At 32.6% G+C, this 9,695-nt stretch overlaps 1 long non-coding RNA gene across 1 annotated transcript; it reads left to right on the forward strand.

The window, feature by feature from the left end:
- Window positions 1-5,952: 5,952 nt before the first annotated feature.
- Window positions 5,953-7,942, forward strand: LOC134253970 (uncharacterized). The gene is made up of 4 exons (XR_009989212.1): window positions 5,953-6,459; window positions 7,042-7,101; window positions 7,423-7,494; window positions 7,819-7,942. It is a non-coding gene; the product is annotated as an uncharacterized LOC134253970 (long non-coding RNA).
- Window positions 7,943-9,695: the final 1,753 nt, after the last annotated feature.

The following is a 9,695-nucleotide window of genomic DNA, read 5'->3' on the forward strand; positions in this document are numbered from 1 at the left end:
TAAGAATGATTGGCAGTTTTTGTCATGGCTTTATTGATTAATAGTCAAATTAATCATCAATACAATCAATAGTCAAAATCAATCATCAATCAATCAATAGTCAAATCAATCATCAATACAATGAATACAATGATGTACACAAGGTATCTCTACAATGACGTACATAAAGTATCAATTCAATGATGTACACAAAGTGTGTATTGAATAATTAATACACAATGGGTACAATGATATTCAATGGTAAACAATGATATTCAATCAATGATGTACACAAAGTGTATACATGTATTTACACAATGGGTTCTATGATATTCAATGATATGCAATGTTATGCAATAAGATGCAATGATATTCAATGATATTCAATGATAAATGAATTGCAATGAGCAGGTAGCAATGTATTACAAAGACAATGGTCTACGTCGACTTTATCAATAGTATATGACGTAGAATCAATAGCAATGGCACAATGACGGAAGCTCAATTATTGGCCACTGGCCCTGGAAGATAACAGGATCAGCAGCGAGCTTCTAGCAAAATTCGATTCAGCATTAAAAAACAGCCTGTAAGAAGACATACTTTGCATTTTAATGAGACGTAAAAAAGCCATGACGCTAAAGGGTTCTTTTGGTAGCCAAGGGAATGGAAGTTATGGGTCCTATCGCTGGTAGCCAAGGATGGCCGAAATGGATTCTTCTGCTTCAGGACAAGGGAATGGATGTAATGGATTCTTCTACCTGTAGCAAAAGGAATGGATATAATGGATCCTTCTGCTGGTGGCCAAAGGAATGGATGTAATGGATTCTTCTGCTGGTAGCCAAGAGAATGGATGTTAACTGAAAAAGGAAATCAAAGACAGCAGCAACATTTTGTTGACACAAGAGAACAATTCATCAAAATCTTGTAAATTGGGAGAGGTGGGTGGGATGCTGAGCTTCAATGGATGACGGAAGATGGAAAGGAAGAGCAAATGCACATGCGTAATGGATGTGGCTAAATGAAGTGCATTTGAGTGAGAGTTATCTCCCCTGAACTTTTTATCTCTATTTGTCTCCATAACGGGACTTAACTCATATTGAGTTTAGTCGGATTATGTCGACAAAATAGATTAAGAATGATTGGCAGTTTTTGTCATGGCTTTATTGATTAATAGTCAAATTAATCATCAATACAATCAATAGTCAAAATCAATCATCATTCAATCAATAGTCAAATCAATAATCAATACAATGAATACAATGATGAACACAAGGTATCTCTACAATGATGTACATAAAGTATCAATTCAATGATGTACACAAAGTGTATATTGAATAATTAATACACAATGGGTACAATGATATTCAATGGTAAACAATGATATTCAATCAATGATGTACACAAAGTGTATACAGTGGACCCTCAGATATCCGGACGCCAGATATCCGGATGCTTCAGTATCCGGACGATCTTTCAACGGAACGAAATTTTTAATTGTTATTTTGTCTTATTTAAGTGTTGATTCAGATATCCGGATGCTTCACATATCCGGACACATTGACTGGGAACCAAAGCGTCCGGATAAATGAGGGTCCACTGTACATGTATTTACACAATGGGTACAATGATATTCAATGATGTGCAATGTTATGCAATAATATGCAATGATATTCAATGATATTCTATGATAAATGAATTGCAATGAGCAGGTAGCAATGTATTACAAAGACAATGGTCTACGTCGACTTTATCAATAGTATATGACGTAGAATCAATAGCAATGGCACAATGACGGAAGCTCAATTATTGGCCACTGGCCCTGGAAGATAACAGGATCAGCAGCGAGCTTCTAGCAAAATTCGGCCATATGTCTTCACATGAGAGCTAATAAAGCGCGGCATTTGAAGACATCCGCCACATGCGGCAAATTTTGCCAATGCCATGACAAAACTGCTATTTATTACAATTATGTAAAATTAATTACTGCTTGATATATATGCAGCATAGTGTAGAACTAGGGAAATTTATATGAAGATCAATAATATATGTAATGATCAATAACTTTTCAATAGATCAATAGTTGCAAAGATCAATAATATATGTAATGATCAATAACTGTTCAATAGTTCAATAGAACAATAGTTGCAAAGATCAATAATATATTAATGATCAATAACTAAATGGAAATGGTAGGTAGCTGCTAGCACTGCAAATTTTGACAAATTATTTTGATTATGTCACAGTGAATGGTATAGAGAATAATGGTAGACTGTGCTGTATGGGAAAGGTGAACACCCTCTGGATACAATTTTGATGAGCCCTGTTGAATATTGGGGTAGTGACTATACCCCATCCCTTGTGGCAATGAACCAATATAATGAGCTATTTATCCTAATGCAAGCCTTGTGTGACAACATGGGCCTGAAATAATTTCTTAGCAGTATTTGTGACCCAATAAATTTTAACCTAGGTATTAAACATGATTGAAAAAAAGACATTCAATTTCATGAACTTTTGTAGATGGCAAAGGGACATGGAACCCATACTATTACCCACAATGAATCATTATGACATGTGGGTTGATGTATTATGACATCAGAGTTCGAATATTTGAATGGAGGGACCTTTTTCCAGGTCATTCCTCGTTGACCAAACCATCTGATATGGAGGTTGTATTGTTCCAAGTCCAATTCGCATAATCTAAATTGATAACTGTGTGATTTTTTGGATAATACTATTAAAGATGATGCAACAATCCATACCATGAGAGAAGTGCCTGCAAACTTAGGATAAATTTAAAAACAGTAAAAAGGTGTTGTCAAGTGTCTGACTGACTAAAATTGAATGTAAGTTTGATTTGCATGGACTTACCCTTAAATGTTTTAGTGTCAAAGCTAAGAAATGAAATAAATTTCTGTAGCATTAAAATAATGAAATGACGAGAAGGCTTGACACAAAATTAAGCAAAAAAAAAAAAAACTGAACGTGGAATGGGTGTCTAATTGACAAGTAGCTGTGAAGTATTTTAAATAATGAAAATGGTTCTTGAATGAAGATGTTTCTTGGTTTGACAAAATGTGGAAGATATATATACACATATAATTATGCTTTTGCAATTAATTAACTTAATTATATTTATTTGTCTATCTATTTATTTATCTATATTTATTTATTTTATTTATTTACCTATTTATCTATTTTTTATAATATCTATTTAATCTATTAATTAATTAATTATTTATTTATTTATAATTGTCTATTTATTTATTATTATATTCAAAACATAATTTTTTAAATTATGGGCTAAATCTGCATTGTGAACTCTTCAGCTACATGCCACACTTCCTGATAAAACTTTACTGTTTAAGGAAAATTGAATGACAAATGCCACAGCATTGAACAATACTGCATTTGAAAGGTGGGTTTAAATTGACAATAATCAGCCAAACAAACTCTTTATATGAAAATTATTTCTGCCATTTCATGTGTATCTTGTATATTATTTTTTGTATATATTGTACATATATTGTTGAACCTCATGTGCCATTTATACGGTTTGAGTGAATAACTTGAACTTCAACTTTGCTTGTGGAATTTTTCACTTGAACAAGAAATGTTAAATTAGTGGTTGGGCCTTCGATTTTAACCTGAATTAATTGAAATTTCTATTTCCTGACAAGTTTGTTAGTGTTTAGGTACATGTAGTTTCTAACACACTAAGGAATCCTTGAAACTTATTTATTCGTTTATTTATTTTATGTTAAATACAATGTGTGGCCTACAATTTCAAACTGATTTAATTGGAGTTTTTTTTTATTTCCTGAATTTATTTTTGTTTCTGTCCTGGTTAAATGTATTATAATATATTATTATTTTTGTCTATCTGCAGATGTTATTTACTATTTAGAAAAAATATTTAAATGTATTGTGACATCTGAAAAATGACAAAAGAGCGAAGTTTTGTAAACAAATGCCAAACGATCCCTTTATCCAATTATGGCGTGTGCGTCAGTCCCGTGCATCTAAATCCTCCCTATTTGTTTCCATTTGTATGTGTATCAAATTATTGGTAATCTAAAACAAGGGATTGAAAAGTGGATTAATTAAAGTTTTTATTTCTTGACAAGTTTGTTAGTGTTTAGGTATATGTAGTTTCTAACACACCAAGGAATCCTTGAAACTTATTTATTCGTTTATCTATTTTATGTTATTACCTGCATAATACAATGTGTGGCCTACAATCTTAAACTGATTTAATTGGAATTTTTTTATTTCCTGACAATTTTGATGAAATGTTTAGGTAGTTTCTAAGACTCTAAGGAATCCTTGGAATTTATTTATTTAATTTATTTTGAATAAGAGGTTGGGCTTTGAATCTTAATCTGCATTAATTGGAATTCCTATTTCCTGACAAGTGTATTGAAATGTTGTAGTTTCCCACACTATTTATTTCTTATTTTTTATTATTATTAATTCATTTATTTTATTTCATTTATTATTTTATCTATTTAGTTATTTATTTATTTTTGTTACCTACTGACTGTCAATCCAATGGTGTTTAGACGAAAAAATTTTCCTAAAGTAAGACATCGTCATTGAACACCCAAGGAGCATATACTTACACATGTTGGACACTGAATATTTTGCTCAAGGAAATCATTCCATTTCCCTCGTAACTTTTAAGGATCGTAAAATAACATTTTATGCATTATATTATGCAAATTCATCATTATAAAATACTTTACTTTGCACTATAAACATTTCAATTCATAGTTTCCAAATGAAATTCTATTTAAAACACAAATAGACATCACAATATACACAGACTTCACTGAACATAAATCTTACCAAATCTATGGTATATGAACGTGATCTGTAGATGGTTCCCTTCTCAATCAGTCATAGCTTACCCTCAACTCTAACACTCCCTGTCAGATCTGTGACTCTTTTTTCAAAGATATTTCTCAACCAGTGTAAAACATGGAGGCACAAACAATGGTGGTGATGATCGAGGTGATGTCAATGCAAAAATAAATAAATAAATAAACATTGAATAAATAGCATATATCAAGACAAGCACAAGTGTTACAACAAGACTGACAAGAGATCAGCTGATTGATGCACAAAATAATTCAATCAAAATAAATGGCAAGTAAATATTGACAGTTAAATTAACAAAGTGATAAATGCCACTATGGTTGAATTCGCAGAAAATATCTTTCTTAAGGTTCATTCACAGCCAAGTTCCTCGCTGCACTTAAAACTTTAAACAATTTTACCGACATATGTTTATATGGAAGCCATGATGGATGGAATATTTTGCAGTCCGAACCCGATGATATGTGGCACCGATCTATGTCGTGGCGGATCCAAAAGGCACGTGATCACTGCATGGTGGCTATTGGTAATGTCCAATGTATGTGGGCACCATTTTTACATGTATAACAACGAAAAGTTGGTTTCGATTTCACCAATGGATTAATACAATGAGGTCATGCTCGCAAACAAGAGTTCATCTACTGGTTGCTGCACACATGGTTAATATCGTCGTTGGGAATGTTGATACTTTAGATGCAATGATAATATTTTCACATCGGGTAATATGGATGGGCCCTTAGTCCAGGATCTATTTGCCCTGATTATGTTCATATTTCCGACGTTGGATGGTCAAAGGAACACCAGATGAAGATGAATATTGTTGAGACTAAACTCAATGCTGAGCTTCAATGGATGACGGAAGATGGAAAGGAAGAGCAAATGCACATGCGTAATGGATGTGGCTAAATAAAGTCAGTGCATTTGAGTGAGAGTTATCTCCCCTGAACTTTTTATCTCTATTTGTCTCTATAACGGGACTTAACTCATATTGAGTTAAGTCGGATTATTATTCTAGGGAAACTACTTCATCAGGTGAATGGAGTCTAAAATCAGAAATTTTTGATAGAATTACTAAACACGCAGTACAGTTAAGGCAACACATGAAAAAAATATGGTAATGAAGTCATAATGAGGTCTGACGTCATAACAGTTGCTCCGCCCTGATTGATCCATATAAGGAAATGGTGCTCAAAATAACTTTTTACCGATATTGGCAACAATTTGTAATAAACAACAATATCTTCATGTTTAAATAGAAAATAATTAGTGATTTTCTTGTATATAAAATAGCATGTCTTTAAAATAATTCTCTTTTTAATGTGTCGTTTGTCTGCATTCGGCTTCAGCCAAGCGCTTGCACTCGGTGACACGGAATGTTGTTTACATCTAAAAACGTGGCGACAGCAGCTGAGATTTGCATTGGATTTAAATGCAATAACCACACAATCTTTAAAGAAAATAGGGATAAAATAAGAGACAAGGCATTGCTTCTCCATTTTACAAGAATATGAGGACAATATTTCGGAAAATAGCAGAAAACTGAGACGATTTGAAACAGTTCAAGCTCCGTAGATCAATCACTGCACTGTAATTCCAGACCAGGTATGTATACGCATATGTAGGTACATGTGTAGATCTACAATACGTAGACATGCTTTTGTTAACATAAAAAAACCCGAGTGTGTTCATGTTTATTAAAATGTATTAGCACAGTCAGTGAAAAACTAATTATGCAGTGCCTTGTGTGTAACAACCCCCCCCCCCCCCCCCCCCTCCTATACTATATACTAGTAAGTACGTTGCACACTTTTTAGAATTATTAAAAATTAACTGCACTAAATATATACTGAGTTCCTGTCAATTAGCTCATTTTCTTTGAGACAATATGTGTAATAATGGAGATCATCTGTAACACAAATTTAAATTGAATGAGATGTTTTCATTGTTTCAGTCAATGATTCACTAGTGACTAGGCCTAAACAAAGAATAATGTATTTTGACATACAAATATGCTACACAATTAAAAAAAAATATCCGTAACATTGTGTTGAAAACATAAAAGCCCAACTTCAGATCAATGGCTGTTATTTTCTAGAATTTCTAAATTAATGAAAAAAAACATTCATTTTTTGTTTAGATTACATGTACATTAAAAATATTTGTATAATACTTTTATCATTGTAGCTGTCCAGAGTTTCAGGCGTAAAGAGTGAATAAATAAAAAATGCATCATTTCTCCAAAGGGTATGTATGCTTCTAAAGCATTTCACATTTTCAAAGTTTGCATGTGCTTTACATATTTTTTTTTTTAATTTTGGTAAAGGGGAAACTTAGATATTTTTTTATAGAAAATATTCTATCAATAACTATTGTAAATGTCAGAGGTTTCACTTTCCCAGAGAAGTTTTGTAATTTATTTATTTTTTTTTCATTTATATCAATAACATAAATTCACTACAATATACAATGTAGCATAATTTGTTATGTCAAATGTAATGCCATTTTATCCTACAATGTATATTTAGTAATCTCATAGCATATAACTGCATATATATTGTGTTGTAGGCCTAGCTATTCCCAGATGTTGGAAAATGGATTCATTCAGGCAGCAAGTTAATCCATCATTTAAGGAAAATGGTATGCTCAATATAAGCTATAAACCATACAAAGTTTTGATAATAAAACTAACAGAAGAATTGAAAACATGTGTAGCGGATAGTATATAGGGAACTTATACGGCCTCGCCAGTGAGCTAGCTTTTCTGGTGATGCGGTAGAGTCTCCCTCTATTTCAGGCAAGTTAAGCAACGGCGAGCCTGTTTAACCCTTGGATGGGTGACCGCTTGACGTTACACATGTATGTAAATTCTATGTTAAATCTTTCCATGCATTTTTTTTATTAAATTTTTTAAATACAAATTACTTTCAATAATGGTATTTCCTGATTTTCTCCTATTTTCAGAATTCATTTTATCCACAAGAACATGAGGTGATGGAAATAATTTGCACCTGCCCAGCATTCCTACAGTCTGTCATTGGATTTGAAAAGAAATGTTTATTAAATAAATTTTCTAGATAAATAATAATTTGACTTTTTCATATATTAACTGTACAGGTGTTGAAAAGGCCATTAAGATATGAAAATCTTAACTTTCTTACTATTTTGTAAGGAGGATACTAATGATCATCAAGATCTTATTTCCAGCATGTGCATTGTGTTCATTTATCTTTCAAAAATATTACCAAAAACAGGAGACTAGAGATCCCCCTAATTGTTTCAAAATAGGATAGGGGACCACCATTTGTTCTGAGGGAAGGGGGGGGGGGGGGGGCAGGCGAGTTTTTCCAAGTCAGATTTTTTTTTTTTCATTTTCATGTCAATGAAGGACAGATTAATATTTATTTCCGATCAATAAGATGAAGGACAGATTATTTATTTATTTTCCTCTTCATTGAAAATCCTACATGCAAAAAAAAAAATGTAAAAAAAAAAACTCTGATTCGGGGGAGGGGGAGATCACTGATCTGCAAGTATTTATTTTTAAAATCTGCCAGTCCCTCACCCTCAAAATAAAATAGCTGTCCCCTTAACAAATACAGGAGTATACCCCAATTCTTTCTAATTAGTACCTTAAACTTATAACTTAGTTTATATCCCTTAATTAACCGTAAGCAGTCTGATTGAAAGCGATCGTAGAACATGACCTCGTATGCAGAAAGAAAAAAAAAATATTAACACAAGTGTGTGTACCATAGGCGTCGGAAGCAAAATGAAAGGGGGGGGGGGGGGTTAAGCCAAAAGAAAAACGCAAATTCCAATGCCTACATTATGTATATAATTTGCAAATATTAAGTAGGGAGGCTAAGCCCCCCCCCCCTCCTCCCCGGTTTCGACGCCTATGCGTACAGTAGTGAGAGAGGGGAATAGTTATCTAATTAATTATTAATGAAGGCTATATTTTAATTAACCATTTGTGTTCTACATAAATATATCGGCAATATTTATACCTACTTGTGTGAAATACTACGTGTATATACACATCGTTGAAGAAATGCGGGAGGTTTGAAAGACATTAAATGTATACAACGTATGGAGAACGAATACACAGAAAAGAAAGAAATGTCAAGGATTTTTATGCATACCGTTTGATTTAGTAAAGAAAAAGAGTCAAGTCCTGCCCGCATGTATATTCATTTTAAAATTACGAGGTAAACAAGCTATATCAAGTACTCCAGAGTTATCTCCCATGCTGGGTCAGTGATGCGTTTGAAAACTATAATTAGATTGACTCTTCCAAGATTTCATTTTTTAATCAAAAAGTGCAAGGGCAAGGCGACAATCTAAAAAGTAGGTTTTTATTTTAAATTATTTATTTTATTGTATAGTTTTCAAAAAGTGATGCTCATTACTTTGTAATTCTTTAGTTAATTTATAATTCGTGATGAAATTAGGAAAATATCCTATTTTTCATACATTACTGTCTGTTTTAGCTGAATAACTTAATTATATCGGAAAACTAACTGAATGAGCATCACTTTTGAGAAAGTATAGATATATAGAGACAACATAAAACATTGTGCAGTTTATTTTTTGTTTGTCTTGCCCTTGCACTTTTTGGTTAAATTTGACATTTCATTTTTTGACCTAAAATCGGAGCCCACGTGACCTCAGGGGGTCACATGATGTCAAAAAATACCGATGTGAAAAGCGATGGACATACTCTTCAAGATCACAAATAGCTGTTTTAACTAGAGTGTCTTGCTAAAAAATAAAACTGTTAAACATTATATGTATCGGATTCCGTGAGTTTTTATAGAAAATGTTGCCTTAACTGTACT

This window comes from Saccostrea cucullata, unplaced genomic scaffold (assembly GCF_032062105.1).
Source record: "Saccostrea cucullata isolate Sc308-1 unplaced genomic scaffold, CSIRO_AGI_Scuc_v1 ctg5539, whole genome shotgun sequence".
In the NCBI taxonomy this organism is placed as follows: Eukaryota; Metazoa; Mollusca; class Bivalvia; order Ostreida; family Ostreidae; genus Saccostrea; species Saccostrea cuccullata.